General features: G+C 37.0%; 24 non-coding genes across 24 annotated transcripts; 5 read left to right on the top strand and 19 right to left on the bottom strand.

Moving 5' to 3' along the window:
- Positions 1-2,893: 2,893 nt before the first annotated feature.
- Trnav-uac (transfer RNA valine (anticodon UAC)) lies at positions 2,894-2,966 on the bottom strand. The gene has a single exon. It is a non-coding gene; the product is annotated as a tRNA-Val (tRNA).
- Positions 2,967-4,300: 1,334 nt separating this feature from the next.
- Positions 4,301-4,373, bottom strand: Trnav-uac (transfer RNA valine (anticodon UAC)). The gene has a single exon. It is a non-coding gene; the product is annotated as a tRNA-Val (tRNA).
- A 1,332-nt stretch (positions 4,374-5,705) lies between these two features.
- Positions 5,706-5,778, bottom strand: Trnav-uac (transfer RNA valine (anticodon UAC)). Its single transcript has one exon. It is a non-coding gene; the product is annotated as a tRNA-Val (tRNA).
- A 1,333-nt stretch (positions 5,779-7,111) lies between these two features.
- Positions 7,112-7,184, bottom strand: Trnav-uac (transfer RNA valine (anticodon UAC)). Its single transcript has one exon. It is a non-coding gene; the product is annotated as a tRNA-Val (tRNA).
- Positions 7,185-8,518: 1,334 nt separating this feature from the next.
- On the bottom strand, positions 8,519-8,591 carry Trnav-uac (transfer RNA valine (anticodon UAC)). Its single transcript has one exon. It is a non-coding gene; the product is annotated as a tRNA-Val (tRNA).
- A 1,338-nt stretch (positions 8,592-9,929) lies between these two features.
- On the bottom strand, positions 9,930-10,002 carry Trnav-uac (transfer RNA valine (anticodon UAC)). Its single transcript has one exon. It is a non-coding gene; the product is annotated as a tRNA-Val (tRNA).
- A 1,334-nt stretch (positions 10,003-11,336) lies between these two features.
- On the bottom strand, positions 11,337-11,409 carry Trnav-uac (transfer RNA valine (anticodon UAC)). The gene has a single exon. It is a non-coding gene; the product is annotated as a tRNA-Val (tRNA).
- Positions 11,410-12,743: 1,334 nt separating this feature from the next.
- On the bottom strand, positions 12,744-12,816 carry Trnaa-ugc (transfer RNA alanine (anticodon UGC)). The gene has a single exon. It is a non-coding gene; the product is annotated as a tRNA-Ala (tRNA).
- Positions 12,817-13,254: 438 nt separating this feature from the next.
- Positions 13,255-13,327, bottom strand: Trnav-uac (transfer RNA valine (anticodon UAC)). The gene has a single exon. It is a non-coding gene; the product is annotated as a tRNA-Val (tRNA).
- A 385-nt stretch (positions 13,328-13,712) lies between these two features.
- Trnav-aac (transfer RNA valine (anticodon AAC)) lies at positions 13,713-13,785 on the top strand. The gene has a single exon. It is a non-coding gene; the product is annotated as a tRNA-Val (tRNA).
- Positions 13,786-14,655: 870 nt separating this feature from the next.
- Trnav-uac (transfer RNA valine (anticodon UAC)) lies at positions 14,656-14,728 on the bottom strand. The gene has a single exon. It is a non-coding gene; the product is annotated as a tRNA-Val (tRNA).
- Positions 14,729-15,166: 438 nt separating this feature from the next.
- On the bottom strand, positions 15,167-15,239 carry Trnav-uac (transfer RNA valine (anticodon UAC)). Its single transcript has one exon. It is a non-coding gene; the product is annotated as a tRNA-Val (tRNA).
- Positions 15,240-15,624: 385 nt separating this feature from the next.
- Trnav-aac (transfer RNA valine (anticodon AAC)) lies at positions 15,625-15,697 on the top strand. Its single transcript has one exon. It is a non-coding gene; the product is annotated as a tRNA-Val (tRNA).
- An 870-nt stretch (positions 15,698-16,567) lies between these two features.
- Positions 16,568-16,640, bottom strand: Trnav-uac (transfer RNA valine (anticodon UAC)). Its single transcript has one exon. It is a non-coding gene; the product is annotated as a tRNA-Val (tRNA).
- Positions 16,641-17,078: 438 nt separating this feature from the next.
- Positions 17,079-17,151, bottom strand: Trnav-uac (transfer RNA valine (anticodon UAC)). The gene has a single exon. It is a non-coding gene; the product is annotated as a tRNA-Val (tRNA).
- Positions 17,152-17,536: 385 nt separating this feature from the next.
- Trnav-aac (transfer RNA valine (anticodon AAC)) lies at positions 17,537-17,609 on the top strand. Its single transcript has one exon. It is a non-coding gene; the product is annotated as a tRNA-Val (tRNA).
- An 870-nt stretch (positions 17,610-18,479) lies between these two features.
- Positions 18,480-18,552, bottom strand: Trnav-uac (transfer RNA valine (anticodon UAC)). The gene has a single exon. It is a non-coding gene; the product is annotated as a tRNA-Val (tRNA).
- A 1,328-nt stretch (positions 18,553-19,880) lies between these two features.
- On the bottom strand, positions 19,881-19,953 carry Trnav-uac (transfer RNA valine (anticodon UAC)). The gene has a single exon. It is a non-coding gene; the product is annotated as a tRNA-Val (tRNA).
- A 438-nt stretch (positions 19,954-20,391) lies between these two features.
- On the bottom strand, positions 20,392-20,464 carry Trnav-uac (transfer RNA valine (anticodon UAC)). The gene has a single exon. It is a non-coding gene; the product is annotated as a tRNA-Val (tRNA).
- Positions 20,465-20,902: 438 nt separating this feature from the next.
- Positions 20,903-20,975, bottom strand: Trnav-uac (transfer RNA valine (anticodon UAC)). The gene has a single exon. It is a non-coding gene; the product is annotated as a tRNA-Val (tRNA).
- A 438-nt stretch (positions 20,976-21,413) lies between these two features.
- On the bottom strand, positions 21,414-21,486 carry Trnav-uac (transfer RNA valine (anticodon UAC)). The gene has a single exon. It is a non-coding gene; the product is annotated as a tRNA-Val (tRNA).
- A 385-nt stretch (positions 21,487-21,871) lies between these two features.
- Trnav-aac (transfer RNA valine (anticodon AAC)) lies at positions 21,872-21,944 on the top strand. Its single transcript has one exon. It is a non-coding gene; the product is annotated as a tRNA-Val (tRNA).
- Positions 21,945-22,826: 882 nt separating this feature from the next.
- Positions 22,827-22,899, bottom strand: Trnav-uac (transfer RNA valine (anticodon UAC)). The gene has a single exon. It is a non-coding gene; the product is annotated as a tRNA-Val (tRNA).
- Positions 22,900-23,284: 385 nt separating this feature from the next.
- Positions 23,285-23,357, top strand: Trnav-aac (transfer RNA valine (anticodon AAC)). The gene has a single exon. It is a non-coding gene; the product is annotated as a tRNA-Val (tRNA).
- The last annotated feature ends 179 nt before the right edge of the window (positions 23,358-23,536 follow it).

Raw genomic sequence — 23,536 nt, 5'->3', positions numbered from 1 at the left:
AAGAAAAGAAGGCAGGATTAACACTCCATTTCCACGGCTGTGTACTACGAAATTTCAAAGTGCAATAATATAAAAATAGATAGGAAAATGAATAAAATAGATATGCCATTTTGTACAGGTACCATGAGGAAACAATCATTCCCAGCAATGACATTTATTGTTTTATTGCATTTAATGGACAATGGGGATTGTGTGTCAACTCCAGACAAGATTTTTTTATAGAAAACCAATACATTTAATGTAACAGAATTTTCGTAATAACATTTGGAATATAAATTACTCACTTTGGTCTGTCTATGTTAATATTCTACCGTTTTTATCATTCACAGAAATTGCATCACTAAGTCTATCTATATGATAAGGATAATAAAAAAAAATTGTATTTAGTCACCAAAGACGAGCGCATCCTAAAATGTGTACTTGAATAGGTCCCTATTTGTATTGTTTTTAATGTACGCCTATCATTTGTCAACTTGTTTTAGTTAAGGATTTTATCGGTACCATTGCATGTAATTATTCTCTTTTGTTTCGATGCCGAATTTTTACATTTTGAGAGTACAGTAGGAAAGGCTGCACGCATTTTCTTTAAAATTCTAAATGGTCTAAATATAGCTACAACAAATTGTAACACGTTAAAAGAAACTGTTGTGTTTTTCAACTGGCACTTTAACCATTCAGTATGATATATAACAAATTAATTAATGTCACTTTGTACCAAATGTCAGTTTCTGAACCGTTCTGTCATCTCCCAAAAGCTATATAGACCTCAACTTTCCTTCGGTCTATATACTATTTGGTAGATGATCGGTTGTTCCATGGATTGCCGCATGGCCCTCGTTGCCAAAAAGTAGTGCTGAATTATATCTAGGTTTCAAAACAGATTAAAGCAAGCTTGAATATTTAATGTAATGGAGTCACCATTTACAAAAATATACCAGGTTCTGGCGAGGTTCGAACTCGCGACCTTCTGCGTGTAAAGCAGACGTGATAAAACCGGACACTCTACTTATCCAATATTTTAGAAGTTATACTTAAGTTAATTTCATGTGAAAATCGGTATACAATAGGCACATCATCAAAGTCTAACTTGGGCCTCTCAACTAAGATAGCTATAGTCCACACTGGTAAAAATGTAACACTGACACACATGGTGAAAAAAAGATAAACAGATAACTGCACGCTTCACTATTTCAGGAGCCATCATTTACTTCTTTTAGGTCTTAGAAGTGCTTAATATACTTTGCAGGAAGGACTTGTTAAATGCTTTATACAATATGCTTAAAAACACGGTAATACAAGTGAGTATTTTAAAAACTAAACCAATATGACAATGATCAGTCGGTCAGCCGATAAATAAATGAATAAGCCAAGTGTCATTAATGGTTTCCGTGGTGTAGTGGTTATCGCGTCCGCTTAACGACTTCCGGTTTTGATTTTGGATAAGGAAGACATGCCTTCTTAACCAGAGAAAAATCTGAGAAGTTTGTGTTTTGTGACTAGCCATCCGTTGATGGTTAGTCAATATTCTTTCATATATTGTTCAAGCAGAACTATTTGTAGCCATATTTTGTGCTTTTTGACACTTTAATAGACTTTTACGCCTCCATTCACCATGTCTGGTGGAAGTGGGGATGGTCGTTCCATCAAAGAGAAAACTGTTTTAGTGGATGTAGGTGACAACCGGACAGTAAAAGCTACCGATGTCATCACTAATGTTGAAAAAGAAGTTGGTGAAGGAACAGTTCTTGCATGTGTGCCAAAAAGTGGTAATATTTCTGAACTTACGTTTTCTGATAAAGATGCATTAGATTTGATTGTGGATACAGATTTCAAGGTGAATGATTCAAATTCTAAACCCAGAGCTATTTTTTTCGCGTGAAATAGTTGTCAGTTTTTTCAATGTGTCACACTATGTGCCTGACTCTGAAATACGGGAGAAATTGCAGGAGTTTGGAGCGGAACTCAAGTCGCCTATCAAGCGGAAAATCCATCCTGGTACTGAAGTCGCTAATGGTACACGGTATGTAGTTGTTAGATTTTCCCCTGACCGACAAAGTTGACGCGTCCACTTGTTCAAATGTGAGAATCTTTTATCGGTAAATTTGCCTTTTCATGTTCAATAGTCTTCTTAACTTAAAAAAAAAAACGAAAAGAAAAGAAAAGAAGGCAGAATAAACACTCCATTTCCAAGGCTGTGGGGGCCTCGGTGGCCGAGTGGTCTAAGTAGTTACTACTGTAATCACTAGACAGTCAACACTGAGGTTGTGAGTTCGAACCCCGCTCGTGCGGGTGCACTCGACTCCAATCTTAATTGTTTAGGATTGTCAGTTATAGACGAGCGCATCCTAAAAGGTGTACTTGAATAGGTCCTATTTGTATTGTTTTAAATGTACGCCTATCATTTGTCAACTTGTTTTACTTAGGGATATTATCGGTACCATTGCATGTAGTTATTCTCTTTTGATTCGATGCCGAATTTTTACATTTTGAGAGTAGCGTAGGAAAGACTGCACGGATTTTCTTTAAAACTCTAAATGGTCTAAATATAGCTACAACAAATTGTAACACGTTAAAGAAACTGTTGTGTTTTTCAACTGGCACTTTAACCATTCAGTATGATATATAACAAATTGATTAATGTCACTTTGTACCAAATGTCAGTTTCTGAACCGTTCTGTCATCTCCCAAAAGATATATAGACCTCAACTTTGCCTCGGTCTATATACTATTTGGGAGATGATCGGTTGTTCCATGGATTACCGCATCAGTGGCCCTCGTTGCCAAAAATTATTGCTGAATTATATCTAGCCTAGTTTTAGGTTTCAAACAATTGAAGTCACACGAACAGCTTGAATATTTAAAGTAATGGAGTCACCATTTGCAAAAATATACCAGGTTCTGGCGAGGTTCGAACTCGCGACCTTCTGCGTGTAAAGCAGACGTGATAATCACTACTCCACAGAACCGGACACTCTACTTATCTAATATTTTAGAAGTTATACTTAAGTTAAATTTCATGTGAAAACCGGTATACAATAGGCACATCATCAAAGTCTCACTTGGGCCTCTCAACTAAGATAACTATAGTCCACACTGGTAAAAATGTAACACTGACACATGGTGAAAAAAGATAAAAAGATAACTGAACGCTTCCCTATTTCAGGAGCCATCATTTACTTCTTTTAGGTGTTAGAAGTGCTTAATATACTTTGCAGGAAGGAGTTGTTAAAAGCTTTATACAATATTCTTAAAAACACGGTAATAAAAGTGAGTATTTTAAAAACTCACCCAATATGCCAATGATCAGTCGGTCAGCCGATAAATAAATGAATAAGCCAAGTGTCATTAATGGTTTCCGTGGTGTAGTGGTTATCACATCCGCTTAACACGCGGAAGGTCCTGACTTAGCGGAAACATATTTTTTTTTTGGCCTGGACAAGGACGGATTTTTTTATGAAGGCACTGACGCGTCCACTTGTACAAATGTGAGAATCTTTTATCGGTAAATTTGCCTTTTCATGTTCAATAGTCTTCTTAACTTAAAAAAAAAAACGAAAAGAAAAGAAAAGAAGGCAGAATAAACACTCCATTTCCAAGGCTGTGGGGGCCTCGGTGGCCGAGTGGTCTAAGTAGTTACTACTGTAATCACTAGCCAGTCAACACTGAGGTTGTGAGTTCGAACCCCGCTCGTGCGGGTGCACTCGACTCCAATCTTAATTGACTAGGATTGTCAGTTATAGATGAGCGCATCCTAAAAGGTGTACTTGAATAGGTCCTATTTGTATTGTTTTCAATGTACGCCTATCATTTGTCAACTTGTTTAATTTAGGGATATTATCGGTACCATTGCATGTAGTTATTCTCTTTTGATTCGATGCCGAATTTTTACATTTTGAGAGTAGCGTAGGAAAGACTGCACGGATTTTCTTTAAAACTCTAAATGGTCTAAATATAGCTACAACAAATTGTAACACGTTAAAAGAAACTGTTGTGTTTTTCAACTGGCACTTTAACCATTCAGTATGATATATAACAAATTGATTAATGTCACTTTGTACCAAATGTCAGTTTCTGAACCGTTCTGTCTTCTCCCAAAAGCTATATAGACTTTAACTTTGCCTCGGTCTATATACTATTTGGGAGATGATCGGTTGTTCCATGGATTACCGCATCAGTGGCCCTCGTTGCCAAAAATTATTGCTGAATTATATCTAGCCTAGTTTTAGGTTTCAAACAATTGAAGTCACACGAACAGCTTGAATATTTAAAGTAATGGAGTCACCATTTGCAAAAATATACCAGGTTCTGGCGAGGTTCGAACTCGCGACCTTCTGCGTGTAAAGCAGACGTGATAACCACTACACCACAGAACCGGACACTCTACTTATCTAATATTTTAGAAGATATACTTAAGTTAAATTTCATGTGAAAACCGGTATACAATAGGCACATCATCAAAGTCTCACTTGGGCTTCTCAACTAAGATAACTATAGTCCACACTGGTAAAAATGTAACACTGACACATGGTGAAAAAAGATAAAAAGATAACTGAACGCTTCCCTATTTCAGGAGCCATCATTTACTTCTTTTAGGTCTTAGAAGTGCTTAATATACTTTGCAGGAAGGAGTTGTTTAAAGCTTTATACAATATTCTTAAAAACACGGTAATAAAAGTGAGTATTTTAAAAACTAACCCAATATGCCAATGATCAGTCGGTCAGCCGATAAATAAATGAATAAGCCAAGTGTCATTAATGGTTTCCGTGGTGTAGTGGTTATCACATCCACTTAACACGCGGAAGGTCCTGACTTAGCGGAAACATTTTTTTTTTGGCCTGGACAAGGACGGATTTTTTTATGTAGGCACTGACGCGTCCACTTGTACAAATGTGAGAATCTTTTATCGGTAAATTTGCCTTTTCATGTTCAATAGTCTTCTTAACTTAAAAAAAAAAACGAAAAGAAAAGAAAAGAAGGCAGAATAAACACTCCATTTCCAAGGCTGTGGGGGCCTCTGTGGCCGAGTGGTCTAAGTAGTTACTACTGTAATCACTAGCCAGTCAACACTGAGGTTGTGAGTTCGAACCCCGCTCGTGCGGGTGCACTCGACTCCAATCTTAATTGACTAGGATTGTCAGTTATAGACGAGCGCATCCTAAAAGGTGTACTTGAATAGATCCTATTTGTATTGTTTTCAATGTACGCCTATCATTTGTCAACTTGTTTTAGTTAGGGATATTATCGGTACCATTGCATGTAGTTATTCTCTTTTGATTCGATGCCGAATTTTTACATTTTGAGAGTAGCGTAGGAAAGACTGCACGGATTTTCTTTAAAACTCTAAATGGTCTAAATATAGCTACAACAAATTGTAACACGTTAAAAGAAACTGTTGTGTTTTTCAACTGGCATTTTAACCATTCAGTATGATATATAACAAATTGATTGATGTCACTTTGTACCAAATGTCAGTTTCTGAACCGTTCTGTCTTCTCCCAAAAGCTATATAGACCTCAATTTTGCCTCGGTCTATATACTATTTGGGAGATGATCGGTTGTTCCATGGATTACCGCATCAGTGGCCCTCGTTGCCAAAAATTATTGCTGAATTATATCTAGCCTAGTTTTAGGTTTCAAACAATTGAAGTCACACGAACAGCTTGAATATTTAAAGTAATGGAGTCACCATTTGCAAAAATATACCAGGTTCTGGCAAGGTTCGAACTCGCGACCTTCTGCGTGTAAAGCAGACGTGATAACCACTACACCACAGAACCGGACACTCTACTTATCTAATATTTTAGAAGTTATACTTAAGTTAAATTTCATGTGAAAACCGGTATACAATAGGCACATCATCAAAGTCTCACTTGGGCCTCTCAACTAAGATAACTATAGTCCACACTGGTAAAAATGTAACACTGACACATGGTGAAAAAAGATAAAAAGATAACTGAACGCTTCCCTATTTCAGGAGCCATCATTTACTTCTTTTAGGTCTTAGAAGTGCTTAATATACTTTGCAGGAAGGAGTTGTTTAAAGCTTTATACAATATTCTTAAAAACACGGTAATAAAAGTGAGTATTTTAAAAACTAACCCAATATGCCAATGATCAGTCGGTCAGCCGATAAATAAATGAATAAGCCAAGTGTCATTAATGGTTTCCGTGGTGTAGTGGTTATCACATCCGCTTAACACGCGGAAGGTCCTGACTTAGCGGAAACATTTTTTTTTTTGGCCTGGACAAGGACGGATTTTTTTATGTAGGCACTGACGCGTCCACTTGTACAAATGTGAGAATCTTTTATCGGTAAATTTGCCTTTTCATGTTCAATAGCCTTCTTAACTTAAAAAAAAAAACGAAAAGAAAAGAAAAGAAGGCAGAATAAACACTCCATTTCTAAGGCTGTGGGGGCCTCGGTGGCCGAGTGGTCTAAGTAGTTACTACTGTAATCACTAGCCAGTCAACACTGAGGTTGTGAGTTCGAACCCCGCTCATGCGGGTGCACTCGACTCCAATCTTAATTGACTAGGATTGTCAGTTATAGACGAGCGCATCCTAAAAGGTGTACTTGAATAGGTCCTATTTGTATTGTTTTCAATGTACGCCTATCATTTGTCAACTTGTTTTAGTTAGGGATATTATCGGTACCATTGCATGTAGTTATTCTCTTTTGATTCGATGCCGAATTTTTACATTTTGAGAGTAGCGTAGGAAAGACTGCACGGATTTTCTTTAAAACTCTAAATGGTCTAAATATAGCTACAACAAATTGTAACACGTTAAAAGAAACTGTTGTGTTTTTCAACTGGCACTTTAACCATTCAGTATGATATATAACAAATTGATTAATGTCACTTTGTACCAAATGTCAGTTTCTGAACCGTTCTGTCATCTCCCAAAAGCTATATAGACCTCAACTTTGCCTCGGTCTTTATACTATTTGGGAGATGATCGGTTGTGCCATGGATTACCGCATCAGTGGCCCTCGTTGCCAAAAATTATTGCTGAATTATATCTAGCCTAGTTTTAGGTTTCAAACAATTGAAGTCACACGAACAGCTTGAATATTTAAAGTAATGGAGTCACCATTTGCAAAAATATACCAGGTTCTGGCGAGGTTCGAACTCGCGACCTTCTGCGTGTAAAGCAGACGTGATAACCACTACACCACAGAACCGGACACTCTACTTATCTAATATTTTAGAAGTTATACTTAAGTTAAATTTCATGTGAAAACCGGTATACAATAGGCACATCATCAAAGTCTCACTTGGGCCTCTCAACTAAGATAACTATAGTCCACACTGGCAAAACTGTAACACTGACACATGGTGAAAAAAGATAAAAAGATAACTGAACGCTTCCCTATTTCAGGAGCCATCATTTACTTCTTTTAGGTCTTAGAAGTGCTTAATATACTTTGCAGGAAGGAGTTGTTAAAAGCTTTATACAATATTCTTAAAAACACGGTAATAAAAGTGAGTAATTTAAAAACTAACCCAATATTTCAATGATCAGTCGGTCAGCCGATAAATAAATGAATAAGCCAAGTGTCATTAATGGTTTCCGTGGTGTAGTGGTTATCACATCCGCTTAACACGCGGAAGGTCCTGACTTAGCGGAAACATATTTTTTTTTTGGCCTGGACAAGGACGGATTTTTTTATGTAGGCACTGACGCGTCCACTTGTACAAATGTGAGAATCTTTTATCGGTAAATTTGCCTTTTCATGTTCAATAGTCTTCTTAACTTAAAAAAAAAAACGAAAAGAAAAGAAAAGAAGGCAGAATAAACACTCCATTTCCAAGGCTGTGGGGGCCTCGGTGGCCGAGTGGTCTAAGTAGTTACTACTGTAATCACTAGCCAGTCAACTCTGAGGTTGTGAGTTCGAACCCCGCTCGTGCGGGTGCACTCGACTCCAATCTTAATTGACTAGGATTGTCAGTTATAGACGAGCGCATCCTAAAAGGTGTACTTGAATAGGTCCTATTTGTATTGTTTTCAATGTACGCCTATCATTTGTCAACTTGTTTTAGTTAGGGATATTATCGGTACCATTGCATGTAGTTATTCTCTTTTGATTCGATGCCGAATTTTTACATTTTGACAGTAGCGTAGGAAAGACTGCACGGATTTTCTTTAAAACTCTAAATGGTCTAAATATAGCTACAACAAATTGTAACACGTTAAAAGAAACTGTTGTGTTTTTCAACTGGCACTTTAACCATTCAGTATGATATATAACAAATTGATTAATGTCACTTTGTACCAAATGTCAGTTTCTGAACCGTTCTGTCATCTCCCAAAAGCTATATAGACCTCAACTTTGCCTCGGTCTATATACTATTTGGGAGATGATCGGTTGTTCCATGGATTACCGCATCAGTGGCCCTCGTTGCCAAAAATTATTGCTGAATTATATCTAGCCTAGTTTTAGGTTTCAAACAATTGAAGTCACACGAACAGCTTGAATATTTAAAGTAATGGAGTCACCATTTGCAAAAATATACCAGGTTCTGGCGAGGTTCGAACTCGCGACCTTCTGCGTGTAAAGCAGACGTGATAACCACTACACCACAGAACCGGACACTCTACTTATCTAATATTTTAGAAGTTATACTTAAGTTAAATTTCATGTGAAAACCGGTATACAATAGGCACATCATCAAAGTCTCACTTGGGCCTCTCAACTAAGATAACTATAGTCCACACTGGTAAAAATGTAACACTGACACATGGTGAAAAAAGATAAAAAGATAACTGAACGCTTCCCTATTTCAGGAGCCATCATTTACTTCTTTTAGGTCTTAGAAGTGCTTAATATACTTTGCAGGAAGGAGTTGTTAAAAGCTTTATACAATATTCTTAAAAACACGGTAATAAAAGTGAGTATTTTAAAAACTAACCCAATATGCCAATGATCAGTCGGTCAGCCGATAAAAAAAAGAATAAGCCAAGTGTCATTAATGGTTTCCGTGGTGTAGTGGTTATCACATCCGCTTAACACGCGGAAGGTCCTGACTTAGCGGAAACATGTTTTTTTTTTTTGGCCTGGACAAGGACGGATTTTTTTTATGTAGGCACTGACGCGTCCACTTGTACAAATGTGAGAATCTTTTATCGGTAAATTTGCCTTTTCATGTTCAGTAGTCTTCATAACTTAAAAAAAAAAACGAAAAGAAAAGAAAAGAAGGCAGAATAAACACTCCATTTCCAAGGCTGTGGGGGCCTCGGTGGCCGAGTGGTCTAAGTAGTTACTACTGTAATCACTAGCCAGTCAACACTGAGGTTGTGAGTTCGAACCCCGCTCGTGCGGGTGCACTCGACTCCAATCTTAATTGACTAGGATTGTCAGTTATAGACGAGCGCATCCTAAAAGGTGTACTTGAATAGGTCCTATTTGTATTGTTTTCAATGTACGCCTATCATTTGTCAACTTGTTTTAGTTAGGGATATTATCGGTACCATTGCATGTAGTTATTCTCTTTTGATTCGATGCCGAATTTTTACATTTTGAGAGTAGCGTAGGAAAGACTGCACGGATTTTCTTTAAAACTCTAAATGGTCTAAATATAGCTACAACAATTTGTAACACGTTAAAAGAAACTGTTGTGTTTTTTCAACTGGCACTTTAACCATTCAGTATGATATATAACAAATTGATTAATGTCACTTTGTACCAAATGTCAGTTTCTGAACCGTTCTGTCATCTCCCAAAAGCTATATAGACCTCAACTTTGCCTCGGTCTATATACTATTTGGGAGATGATCGGTTGTTCCATGGATTACCGCATCAGTGGCCCTCGTTGCCAAAAATTATTGCTGAATTATATCTAGCCTAGTTTTAGGTTTCAAACAATTGAAGTCACACGAACAGCTTGAATATTTAAAGTAATGGAGTCACCATTTGCAAAAATATACCAGGTTCTGGCGAGGTTCGAACTCGCGACCTTCTGCGTGTAAAGCAGACGTGATAACCACTACACCACAGAACCGGACACTCTACTTATCTAATATTTTAGAAGTTATACTCAAGTTAAATTTCATGTGAAAACCGGTATACAATAGGCACATCATCAAAGTCTCACTTGGGCCTCTCAACTAAGATAACTATAGTCCACACTGGTAAAAATGTAACACTGACACATGGTGAAAAAAGATAAAAAGATAACTGAACGCTTCCCTATTTCAGGAGCCATCATTTACTTCTTTTAGGTCTTAGAAGTGCTTAATATACTTTGCAGGAAGGAGTTGTTAAAAGCTTTATACAATATTCTTAAAAACACGGTAATAAAAGTGAGTATTTTAAAAACTAACCCAATATGCCAATGATCAGTCGGTCAGCCGATAAATAAATGAATAAGCCAAGTGTCATTAATGGTTTCCGTGGTGTAGTGGTTATCACATCCGCTTAACACGCGGAAGGTCCTGACTTAGCGGAAACATACTTTTTTTTTGGCCTGGAGAAGGACGGATTTTTTTATGTAGGCACTGACGCGTCCACTTGTACAAATGTGAGAATCTTTTATCGGTAAATTTGCCTTTTCATGTTCAGTAGTCTTCTTAACTTAAAAAAAAAACGAAAAGAAAAGAAAAGAAGGCAGAATAAACACTCCATTTCCAAGGCTGTGGGGGCCTCGGTGGCCGAGTGGTCTAAGTAGTTACTACTGTAATCACTAGCCAGTCAACACTGAGGTTGTGAGTTCGAACCCCGCTCGTGCGGGTGCACTCGACTCCAATCTTAATTGACTAGGATTGTCAGTTATAGACGAGCGCATCCTAAAAGGTGTACTTGAATAGGTCCTATTTGTATTGTTTTCAATGTACGCCTATCATTTGTCAACTTGTTTTAGTTAGAGATATTATCGGTACCATTGCATGTAGTTATTCTCTTTTGATTCGATGCCGAATTTTTACATTTTGAGAGTAGCGTAGGAAAGACTGCACGGATTTTCTTTAAAACTCTAAATGGTCTAAATATAGCTACAACAATTTGTAACACGTTAAAAGAAACTGTTGTGTTTTTTCAACTGGCACTTTAACCATTCAGTATGATATATAACAAATTGATTAATGTCACTTTGTACCAAATGTCAGTTTCTGAACCGTTCTGTCATCTCCCAAAAGCTATATAGACCTCAACTTTGCCTCGGTCTATATACTATTTGGGAGATGATCGGTTGTTCCATGGATTACCGCATCAGTGGCCCTCGTTGCCAAAAATTATTGCTGAATTATATCTAGCCTAGTTTTAGGTTTCAAACAATTGAAGTCACACGAACAGCTTGAATATTTAAAGTAATGGAGTCACCATTTGCAAAAATATACCAGGTTCTGGCGAGGTTCGAACTCGCGACCTTCTGCGTGTAAAGCAGACGTGATAACCACTACACCACAGAACCGGACACTCTACTTATCTAATATTTTAGAAGTTATACTCAAGTTAAATTTCATGTGAAAACCGGTATACAATAGGCAAATCATCAAAGTCTCACTTGGGCCTCTCAACTAAGATAACTATAGTCCACACTGGTAAAAATGTAACACTGACACATGGTGAAAAAAGATAAAAAGATAACTGAACGCTTCCCTATTTCAGGAGCCATCATTTACTTCTTTTAGGTCTTAGAAGTGCTTCATATACTTTGCAGGAAGGAGTTGTTAAAAGCTTTATACAATATTCTTAAAAACACGGTAATAAAAGTGAGTATTTTAAAAACTAACCCAATATGCCAATGATCAGTCGGTCAGCCGATAAATAAATGAATAAGCCAAGTGTCATTAATGGTTTCCGTGGTGTAGTGGTTATCACATCCGCTTAACACGCGGAAGGTCCTGACTTAGCGGAAACATATTTTTTTTTTGGCCTGGAGAAGGACGGATTTTTTTATGTAGGCACTGACGCGTCCACTTGTACAAATGTGAGAATCTTTTATCGGTAAATTTGCCTTTTCATGTTCAGTAGTCTTCTTAACTTAAAAAAAAAAACGAAAAGAAAAGAAAAGAAGGCAGAATAAACACTCCATTTCCAAGGCTGTGGGGGCCTCGGTGGCCGAGTGGTCTAAGTAGTTACTACTGTAATCACTAGCCAGTCAACACTGAGGTTGTGAGTTCGAACCCCGCTCGTGCGGGTGCACTCGACTCCAATCTTAATTGACTAGGATTGTCAGTTATAGACGAGCGCATCATAAAAGGTGTACTTGAATAGGTCCTATTTGTATTGTTTTCAATGTACGCCTATCATTTGTCAACTTGTTTTAGTTAGGGATATTATCGGTACCATTGCATGTAGTTATTCTCTTTTGATTCGATGCCGAATTTTTACATTTTGAGAGTAGCGTAGGAAAGACTGCACGGATTTTCTTTAAAACTCTAAATGGTCTAAATATAGCTACAACAAATTGTAACACGTTAAAAGAAACTGTTGTGTTTTTCAACTGGCACTTTAACCATATAGTATGATATATAACAAATTGATTAATGTCACTTTGTACCAAATGTCAGTTTCTGAACCGTTCTGTCATCTCCCAAAAGCTATATAGACCTCAATTTTGCCTCGGTCTATATACTATTTGGGAGATGATCGGTTGTTCCATGGATTACCGCATCAGTGGCCCTCGTTGCCAAAAATTATTGCTGAATTATATCTAGCCTAGTTTTAGGTTTCAAACAATTGAAGTCACACGAACAGCTTGAATATTTAAAGTAATGGAGTCACCATTTGCAAAAATATACCAGGTTCTGGCAAGGTTCGGACTCGCGACCTTCTGCGTGCAAAGCAGACGTGATAACCACTACACCACAGAACCGGACACTCTACTTATCTAATATTTTAGAAGTTATACTTAAGTTAAATTTCATGTGAAAACCGGTATACAATAGGCACATCATCAAAGTCTCACTTGGGCCTCTCAACTAAGATAACTATAGTCCACACTGGTAAAAATGTAACACTGACACATGGTGAAAAAAGATAAAAAGATAACTGAACGCTTCCCTATTTCAGGAGCCATCATTTACTTCTTTTAGGTCTTAGAAGTGCTTAATATACTTTGCAGGAAGGAGTTGTTAAAAGCTTTATACAATATTCTTAAAAACACGGTAATAAAAGTGAGTATTTTAAAAACTAACCAAATATTACAATTGAAGTCATTATATCTAGCCTAGTTTTAGGTTTCAAACAATTGAAGTCACACGAACAGCTTGAATATTTAAAGTAATGGAGTCACCATTTGCAAAAATATACCAGGTTCTGGCGAGGTTCGAACTCGCGACCTTCTGCGTGTAAAGCAGACGTGATAACCACTACAACACAGAACCGGACACTCTACTTATCTAATATTTTAGAAGTTATACTTAAGTTAAATTTCATGTGAAAACCGGTATACAATAGGCACATCATCAAAGTCTCACTTGGGCCTCTCAACTAAGATAACTATAGTCCACACTGGTAAAAATGTAACACTGACACATGGTGAAAAAAGATAAAAAGATAACTGAACGCTTCCCTATTTCAGGAGCCATCATTTACTTCTTTTAGGTCTTAGAAGTGCTTAATATACTTTGCAGGAAGGAGTTGTTAAAAGCTTTATACAATATTCTTAAAAACACGGTAATAAAAGTGAGTATTTTAAAAACTAACCCAATATGCCAATGATCAGTCGGTCAGCCGTTAAATAAATGAATAAGCCCAGTGTCATTAATGGTTTCCGTGGTGTAGTGGTTATCACATCCGCTTAACACGCGGAAGGTCCTGAGTTCAATCCTCAGCGGAAACATGTTTTTTTTTTTGGCCTGGACAAGGACGGAAGTTTTTTATGTAGGCACTGACGCGTCAACTTGTACAAATGTGAGAATCTTTTATCGGTAAATTTGCCTTTTAATGTTCAATAAAAAAAAACGAAAAGAAAAGAAAAGAAGGCAGAATAAACACTCCATTTCCAAGGCTGTGGGGGCCTCGGTGGCCGAGTGGTCTAAGTAGTGACTACTGTAATCACTAGCCAGTCAACACTGAGGTTGTGAGTTCGAACCCCGCTCGTGCGGGTGCACTCGACTCCAATCTTAATTGACTAGGATTGTCAGTTATAGACGAGCGCATCCTAAAAAGTGTACTTGAATAGGTCCTATTTGTATTGTTTTCAATGTACGCCTATCATTTGTCAACTTGTTTTAGTTAGGGATATTATCGTTACCATTGCATGTATTTATTCTCTTTTGATTCGATGCCGAATTTTTACATTTTGAGAGTAGCGTAGGAAAGACTGCACGGATTTTCTTTAAAACTCTAAATGGTCTAAATATAGCTACAACAAATTGTAACACGTTAAAAGAAACTGTTGTGTTTTTCAACTGGCACTTTAACCATTCAGTATGATATATAACAAATTGATTAATGTCACTTTGTACCAAATGTCAGTTTCTGAACCGTTCTGTCATCTCCCAAAAGCTATTTAGACCTCAACTTTGCCTCGGTCTATATACTATTTGGGAGATGATCGGTTGTTCCATGGATTACCGCATCAGTGGCCCTCGTTGCCAAAAATTATTGCTGAATTATATCTAGCCTAGTTTTAGGTTTCAAACAATTGAAGTCACACGAACAGCTTGAATATTTAAAGTAATGGAGTCACCATTTGCAAAAATATACCAGGTTCTGGCGAGGTTCGAACTCGCGACCTTCTGCGTGTAAAGCAGACGTGATAACCACTACACCACAGAACCGGACACTCTACTTATCTAATATTTTAGAAGTTATACTTAAGTTAAATTTCATGTGAAAATCGGTATACAATAGGCACATCATCAAAGTCTCACTTGGGCCTCTCAACTAAGATAACTATAGTCCACACTGGTAAAAATGTAACACTGACACATGGTGAAAAAAGATAAAAAGATAACTGAACGCTTCCCTATTTCAGGAGCCATCATTTACTTCTTTTAGGTCTTAGAAGTGCTTAATATACTTTGCAGGAAGGAGTTGTTAAAAGCTTTATACAATATTCTTAAAAACACGGTAATAAAAGTGAGTATTTTAAAAACTAACCAAATATTACAATTGAAGTCATTATATCTAGCCTAGTTTTAGGTTTCAAACAATTGAAGTCACACGAACAGCTTGAATATTTAAAGTAATGGAGTCACCATTTGCAAAAATATACCAGGTTCTGGCGAGGTTCGAACTCGCGACCTTCTGCGTGTAAAGCAGACGTGATAACCACTACAACACAGAACCGGACACTCTACTTATCTAATATTTTAGAAGTTATACTTAAGTTAAATTTCATGTGAAAACCGGTATACAATAGGCACATCATCAAAGTCTCACTTGGGCCTCTCAACTAAGATAACTATAGTCCACACTGGTAAAAATGTAACACTGACACATGGTGAAAAAAGATAAAAAGATAACTGAACGCTTCCCTATTTCAGGAGCCATCATTTACTTCTTTTAGGTCTTAGAAGTGCTTAATATACTTTGCAGGAAGGAGTTGTTAAAAGCTTTATACAATATTCTTAAAAACACGGTAATAAAAGTGAGTATTTTAAAAACTAACCCAATATGCCAATGATCAGTCGGTCAGCCGTTAAATAAATGAATAAGCCCAGTGTCATTAATGGTTTCCGTGGTGTAGTGGTTATCACATCCGCTTAACACGCGGAAGGTCCTGAGTTCAATCCTCAGCGGAAACATGTTTTTTTTTTTGGCCTGGACAAGGATGGATTTTTTTTATGTAGGCACTGACGCGTCAACTTGTACAAATGTGAGAATCTTTTATCGGTAAATTTGCCTTTTAATGTTCAATAAAAAAAAACGAAAAGAAAAGAAAAGAAGGCAGAATAAACACTCCATTTCCAAGGCTGTGGGGGCCTCGGTGGCCGAGTGGTCTAAGTAGTTACTACTGTAATCACTAGCCAGTCAACACTGAGGTTGTGAGTTCGAACCCCGCTCGTGCGGGTGCACTCGACTCCAATCTTAATTGACTAGGATTGTCAGTTATAGACGAGCGCATCCTAAAAAGTGTACTTGAATAGGTCCTATTTGTATTGTTTTCAATGTACGCCTATCATTTGTCAACTTGTTTTAGTTAGGGATATTATCGTTACCATTGCATGTATTTATTCTCTTTTGATTCGATGCCGAATTTTTACATTTTGAGAGTAGCGTAGGAAAGACTGCACGGATTTTCTTTAAAACTCTAAATGGTCTAAATATAGCTACAACAAATTGTAACACGTTAAAAGAAACTGTTGTGTTTTTCAACTGGCACTTTAACCATTCAGTATGATATATAACAAATTGATTAATGTCACTTTGTACCAAATGTCAGTTTCTGAACCGTTCTGTCATCTCCCAAAAGCTATTTAGACCTCAACTTTGCCTCGGTCTATATACTATTTGGGAGATGATCGGTTGTTCCATGGATTACCGCATCAGTGGCCCTCGTTGCCAAAAATTATTGCTGAATTATATCTAGCCTAGTTTTAGGTTTCAAACAATTGAAGTCACACGAACAGCTTGAATATTTAAAGTAATGGAGTCACCATTTGCAAAAATATACCAGGTTCTGGCGAGGTTCGAACTCGCGACCTTCTGCGTGTAAAGCAGACGTGATAACCACTACACCACAGAACCGGACACTCTACTTATCTAATATTTTAGAAGTTATACTTAAGTTAAATTTCATGTGAAAATCGGTATACAATAGGCACATCATCAAAGTCTCACTTGGGCCTCTCAACTAAGATAACTATAGTCCACACTGGTAAAAATGTAACACTGACACATGGTGAAAAAAGATAAAAAGATAACTGAACGCTTCCCTATTTCAGGAGCCATCATTTACTTCTTTTAGGTCTTAGAAGTGCTTAATATACTTTGCAGGAAGGAGTTGTTAAAAGCTTTATACAATATTCTTAAAAACACGGTAATAAAAGTGAGTATTTTAAAAACTAACCAAATATTACAATTGAAGTCATTATATCTAGCCTAGTTTTAGGTTTCAAACAATTGAAGTCACACGAACAGCTTGAATATTTAAAGTAATGGAGTCACCATTTGCAAAAATATACCAGGTTCTGGCGAGGTTCGAACTCGCGACCTTCTGCGTGTAAAGCAGACGTGATAACCACTACAACACAGAACCGGACACTCTACTTATCTAATATTTTAGAAGTTATACTTAAGTTAAATTTCATGTGAAAACCGGTATACAATAGGCACATCATCAAAGTCTCACTTGGGCCTCTCAACTAAGATAACTATAGTCCACACTGGTAAAAATGTAACACTGACACATGGTGAAAAAAGATAAAAAGATAACTGAACGCTTCCCTATTTCAGGAGCCATCATTTACTTCTTTTAGGTCTTAGAAGTGCTTAATATACTTTGCAGGAAGGAGTTGTTAAAAGCTTTATACAATATTCTTAAAAACACGGTAATAAAAGTGAGTATTTTAAAAACTAACCCAATATGCCAATGATCAGTCGGTCAGCCGTTAAATAAATGAATAAGCCCAGTGTCATTAATGGTTTCCGTGGTGTAGTGGTTATCACATCCGCTTAACACGCGGAAGGTCCTGAGTTCAATCCTCAGCGGAAACATGTTTTTTTTTTTTGGCCTGGACAAGGATGGATTTTTTTTATGTAGGCACTGACGCGTCAACTTGTACAAATGTGAGAATCTTTTATCGGTAAATTTGCCTTTTAATGTTCAATAAAAAAAACGAAAAGAAAAGAAAAGAAGGCAGAATAAACACTCCATTTCCAAGGCTGTGGGGGCCTCGGTGGCCGAGTGGTCTAAGTAGTTACTACTGTAATCACTAGCCAGTCAACACTGAGGTTGTGAGTTCGAACCCCGCTCGTGCGGGTGCACTCGACTCCAATCTTAATTGACTAGGATTGTCAGTTATAGACGAGCGCATCCTAAAAAGTGTACTTGAATAGGTCCTATTTGTATTGTTTTCAATGTACGCCTATCATTTGTCAACTTGTTTTAGTTAGGGATATTATCGTTACCATTGCATGTATTAATTCTCTTTTGATTCGATGCCGAATTTTTACATTTTGAGAGTAGCGTAGGAAAGACTGCACGGATTTTCTTTAAAACTCTAAATGGTCTAAATATAGCTACAACAAATTGTAACACGTTAAAAGAAACTGTTGTGTTTTTCAACTGGCACTTTAACCATTCAGTATGATATATAACAAATTGATTAATGTCACTTTGTACCAAATGTCAGTTTCTGAACCGTTCTGTCATCTCCCAAAAGCTATTTAGACCTCAACTTTGCCTCGGTCTATATACTATTTGGGAGATGATCGGTTGTTCCATGGATTACCGCATCAGTGGCCCTCGTTGCCAAAAATTATTGCTGAATTATATCTAGCCTAGTTTTAGGTTTCAAACAATTGAAGTCACACGAACAGCTTGAATATTTAAAGTAATGGAGTCACCATTTGCAAAAATATACCAGGTTCTGGCGAGGTTCGAACTCGCGACCTTCTGCGTGTAAAGCAGACGTGATAACCACTACACCACAGAACCGGACACTCTACTTATCTAATATTTTAGAAGTTATACTTAAGTTAAATTTCATGTGAAAATCGGTATACAATAGGCACATCATCAAAGTCTCACTTGGGCCTCTCAACTAAGATAACTATAGTCCACACTGGTAAAAATGTAACACTGACACATGGTGAAAAAAGATAAAAAGATAACTGAACGCTTCCCTATTTCAGGAGCCATCATTTACTTCTTTTAGATCTTAGAAGTGCTTAATATACTTTGCAGGAAGGAGTTGTTAAAAGCTTTATACAATATTCTTAAAAACACGGTAATAAAAGTGAGTATTTTAAAAACTAACCCAATATGCCAATGATCAGTCGGTCAGCCGATAAATAAATGAATAAGCCAAGTGTCATTAATGGTTTCCGTGGTGTAGTGGTTATCACATCCGCTTAACACGCGGAAGGTCCTGACTGAGCGGAAACATATTTTTTTTTTTGGCCTGGACAAGGACGGATTTTTTTATGTAGGCACTGACGCGTCCACTTGTACAAATGTGAGAATCTTTTATCGGTAAATTTGCCTTTTCATGTAATAGTCTTCTTAACTTAAAAAAAAAACGAAAAGAAAAGAAGGCAGAATAAACACTCCATTTCCAAGGCTGTGGGGGCCTTGGTGGCCGGAGTGGTCTAAGTAGTTACTACTGTAATCACTAGCCAGTCAACACTGAGGTTGTGAGTTCGAACCCCGCTCGTGCGGGTGCACTCGACTCCAATCTTAATTGACTAGGATTGTCAGTTATAGACGAGCGCATCCTAAAAGGTGTACTTGAATAGGTCCTATTTGTATTGTTTTCAATGTACGCCTATCATTTGTCAACTTGTTTTAGTTAGGGATATTATCGGTACCATTGCATGTAGTTATTCTCTTTTGATTCGATGCCGAATTTTTACATTTTGAGAGTAGCGTAGGAAAGACTGCACGGATTTTCTTTAAAACTCTAAATGGTCTAAATATAGCTACAACAAATTGTAACACGTTAAAAGAAACTGTTGTGTTTTTCAACTGGCACTTTAACCATTCAGTATGATATATAACAAATTGATTAATGTCACTTTGTACCAAATGTCAGTTTCTGAACCGTTCTGTCATCTCCCAAAAGCTATTTAGACCTCAACTTTGCCTCGGTCTATATACTATTTGGGAGATGATCGGTTGTTCCATGGATTACCGCATCAGTGGCCCTCGTTGCCAAAAATTATTGCTGAATTATATCTAGCCTAGTTTTAGGTTTCAAACAATTGAAGTCACACGAACAGCTTGAATATTTAAAGTAATGGAGTCACCATTTGCAAAAATATACCAGGTTCTGGCGAGGTTAGAACTCGCGACCTTCTGCGTGTAAAGCAGACGTGATAACCACTACACCACAGAACCGGACACTCTACTTATCTAATATTTTAGAAGTTATACTTAAGTTAAATTTCATGTGAAAACCGGTATACAATAGGCACATCATCAAAGTCTCACTTGGGCCTCTCAACTAAGATAACTATAGTCCACACTGGTAAAAATGTAACACTGACACATGGTGAAAAAAGATAAAAAGATAACTGAACGCTTCCCTATTTCAGGAGCCATCATTTACTTCTTTTAGGTCTTAGAAGTGCTTAATATACTTTGCAGGAAGGAGTTGTTAAAAGCTTTATACAATATTCTTAAAAACACGGTAATAAAAGTGAGTATTTTAAAAACTAACCAAATATTACAATTGAAGTCATTATATCTAGCCTAGTTTTAGGTTTCAAACAATTGAAGTCACACGAACAGCTTGAATATTTAAAGTAATGGAGTCACCATTTGCAAAAATATACCAGGTTCTGGCGAGGTTCGAACTCGCGACCTTCTGCGTGTAAAGCAGACGTGATAACCACTACAACACAGAACCGGACACTCTACTTATCTAATATTTTAGAAGTTATACTTAAGTTAAATTTCATGTGAAAACCGGTATACAATAGGCACATCATCAAAGTCTCACTTGGGCCTCTCAACTAAGATAACTATAGTCCACACTGGTAAAAATGTAACACTGACACATGGTGAAAAAAGATAAAAAGATAACTGAACGCTTCCCTATTTCAGGAGCCATCATTTACTTCTTTTAGGTCTTAGAAGTGCTTAATATACTTTGCAGGAAGGAGTTGTTAAAAGCTTTATACAATATTCTTAAAAACACGGTAATAAAAGTGAGTATTTTAAAAACTAACCAAATATTACAATTGAAGTCATTATATATAGCCTAGTTTTAGGTTTCAAACAATTGAAGTCACACGAACAGCTTGAATATTTAAAGTAATGGAGTCACCATTTGCAAAAATATACCAGGTTCTGGCGAGGTTCGAACTCGCGACCTTCTGCGTGTAAAGCAGACGTGATAACCACTACAACACAGAACCGGACACTCTACTTATCTAATATTTTAGAAGTTATACTTAAGTTAAATTTCATGTGAAAACCGGTATACAATAGGCACATCATCAAAGTCTCACTTGGGCCTCTCAACTAAGATAACTATAGTCCACACTGGTAAAAATGTAACACTGACACATGGTGAAAAAAGATAAAAAGATAACTGAACGCTTCCCTATTTCAGGAGCCATCATTTACTTCTTTTAGGTCTTAGAAGTGCTTAATATACTTTGCAGGAAGGAGTTGTTAAAAGCTTTATACAATATTCTTAAAAACACGGTAATAAAAGTGAGTATTTTAAAAACTAACCAAATATTACAATTGAAGTCATTATATCTAGCCTAGTTTTAGGTTTCAAACAATTGAAGTCACACGAACAGCTTGAATATTTAAAGTAATGGAGTCACCATTTGCAAAAATATACCAGGTTCTGGCGAGGTTCGAACTCGCGACCTTCTGCGTGTAAAGCAGACGTGATAACCACTACAACACAGAACCGGACACTCTACTTATCTAATATTTTAGAAGTTATACTTAAGTTAAATTTCATGTGAAAACCGGTATACAATAGGCACATCATCAAAGTCTCACTTGGGCCTCTCAACTAAGATAACTATAGTCCACACTGGTAAAAATGTAACACTGACACATGGTGAAAAAAGATAAAAAGATAACTGAACGCTTCCCTATTTCAGGAGCCATCATTTACTTCTTTTAGGTCTTAGAAGTGCTTAATATACTTTGCAGGAAGGAGTTGTTAAAAGCTTTATACAATATTCTTAAAAACACGGTAATAAAAGTGAGTATTTTAAAAACTAACCCAATATGTCAATGATCAGTCGGTCAGCCGTTAAATAAATGAATAAGCCAAGTGTCATTAATGGTTTCCGTGGTGTAGTGGTTATCACATCCGCTTAACACGCGGAAGGTCCTGAGTTCAATCCTCAGCGGAAACATATTTTTTTTTTGGCCTGGACAAGGACGGATTTTTTTATGTAGGCACTGACGCGTCCACTTGAACAAATGTGAGAATCTTTTATCGGTAAATTTGCCTTTTCATGTAATAGTCTTCTTAACTTAAAAAAAAAACGAAAAGAAAAGAAAAGAAGGCAGAATAAACACTCCATTTCCAAGGCTGTGGGGGCCTCGGTGGCCGGAGTGGTCTAAGCAGTTACTACTGTAATCACTAGCCAGTCAACACTGAGGTTGTGAGTTCGAACCCCGCTCGTGCGGGTGCACTCGACTCCAATCTTAATTGACTAGGATTGTCAGTTATAGACGAGCGCATCCTAAAAGGTGTACTTGAATAGGTCCTATTTGTATTGTTTTCAATGTACGCCTATCATTTGTCAACTTGTTTTAGTTAGGGATATTATCGGTACCATTGCATGTAGTTATTCTCTTTTGATTCGATGCCGAATTTTTACATTTTGAGAGTAGCGTAGGAAAGACTGCCCGGATTTTCTTTATAACTCTAAATGGTCTAAATATAGCTACAACAAATTGTAACACGTTAAAAGAAACTGTTGTGTTTTTCAACTGGCACTTTAACCATTCAGTATGATATATAACAAATTGATTAATGTCACTTTGTACCAAATGTCAGTTTCTGAACCGTTCTGTCATCTCCCAAAAGCTATATAGACCTCAACTTTGCCTCGGTCTATATACTATTTGGGAGATGATCGGTTGTTCCATGGATTACCGCATCAGTGGCCCTCGTTGCCAAAAATTTTTGCCGAATTATATCTAGCCTAGTTTTAGGTTTCAAACAATTGAAGTCACACGAACAGCTTGAATATTTAAAGTAATGGAGTCACCATTTGCAAAAATATACCAGGTTCTGGCGAGGTTCGAACTCGCGACCTTCTGCGTGTAAAGCAGACGTGATAACCACTACACCACAGAACCGGACACTCTACTTATCTAATATTTTAGAAGTTATACTTAAGTTAAATTTCATGTGAAAACCGGTATACAATAGGCACATCATCAAAGTCTCACTTGGGCCTCTCAACTAAGATAACTATAGTCCACACTGGTAAAAATGTAACACTGACACATGATGAAAAAAGATAAAAAGATAACTGAACGCTTCCCTATTTCAGGAGCCATCATTTACTTCTTTTAGGTCTTAGAAGTGCTTAATATACTTTGCAGGAAGGAGTTGTTAAAAGCTTTATACAATATTCTTAAAAACACGGTAATAAAAGTGAGTATTTTAAAAACTAACCCAATATGCCAATGATCAGTCGGTCAGCCGATAAATAAATGAATAAGCCAAGTGTCATTAATGGTTTCCGTGGTGTAGTGGTTATCACATCCGCTTAACACGCGGAAGGTCCTGAGTTCAATCCTCAGCGGAAACATATTTTTTTTTTGGCCTGACAAGGACGGATTTTTTTATGTAGGCACTGACGCGTCCACTTGTACAAATGTGAGAATCTTTTATCGGTAAATTTTTGCCTTTTCATGTAATAGTCTTCTTAACTTAAAAAAAAAACGAAAAGAAAAGAAAAGAAGGCAGAATAAACACTCCATTTCCAAG

Source organism: Mytilus californianus, unplaced genomic scaffold (assembly GCF_021869535.1).
Source record: "Mytilus californianus isolate M0D057914Y unplaced genomic scaffold, xbMytCali1.0.p SCAF_9, whole genome shotgun sequence".
Lineage (NCBI taxonomy): Eukaryota > Metazoa > Mollusca > Bivalvia > Mytilida > Mytilidae > Mytilus > Mytilus californianus.
Note: the sequence above shows the minus strand (reverse complement) of the source record. Positions and strands in the feature narration are given on the sequence as shown.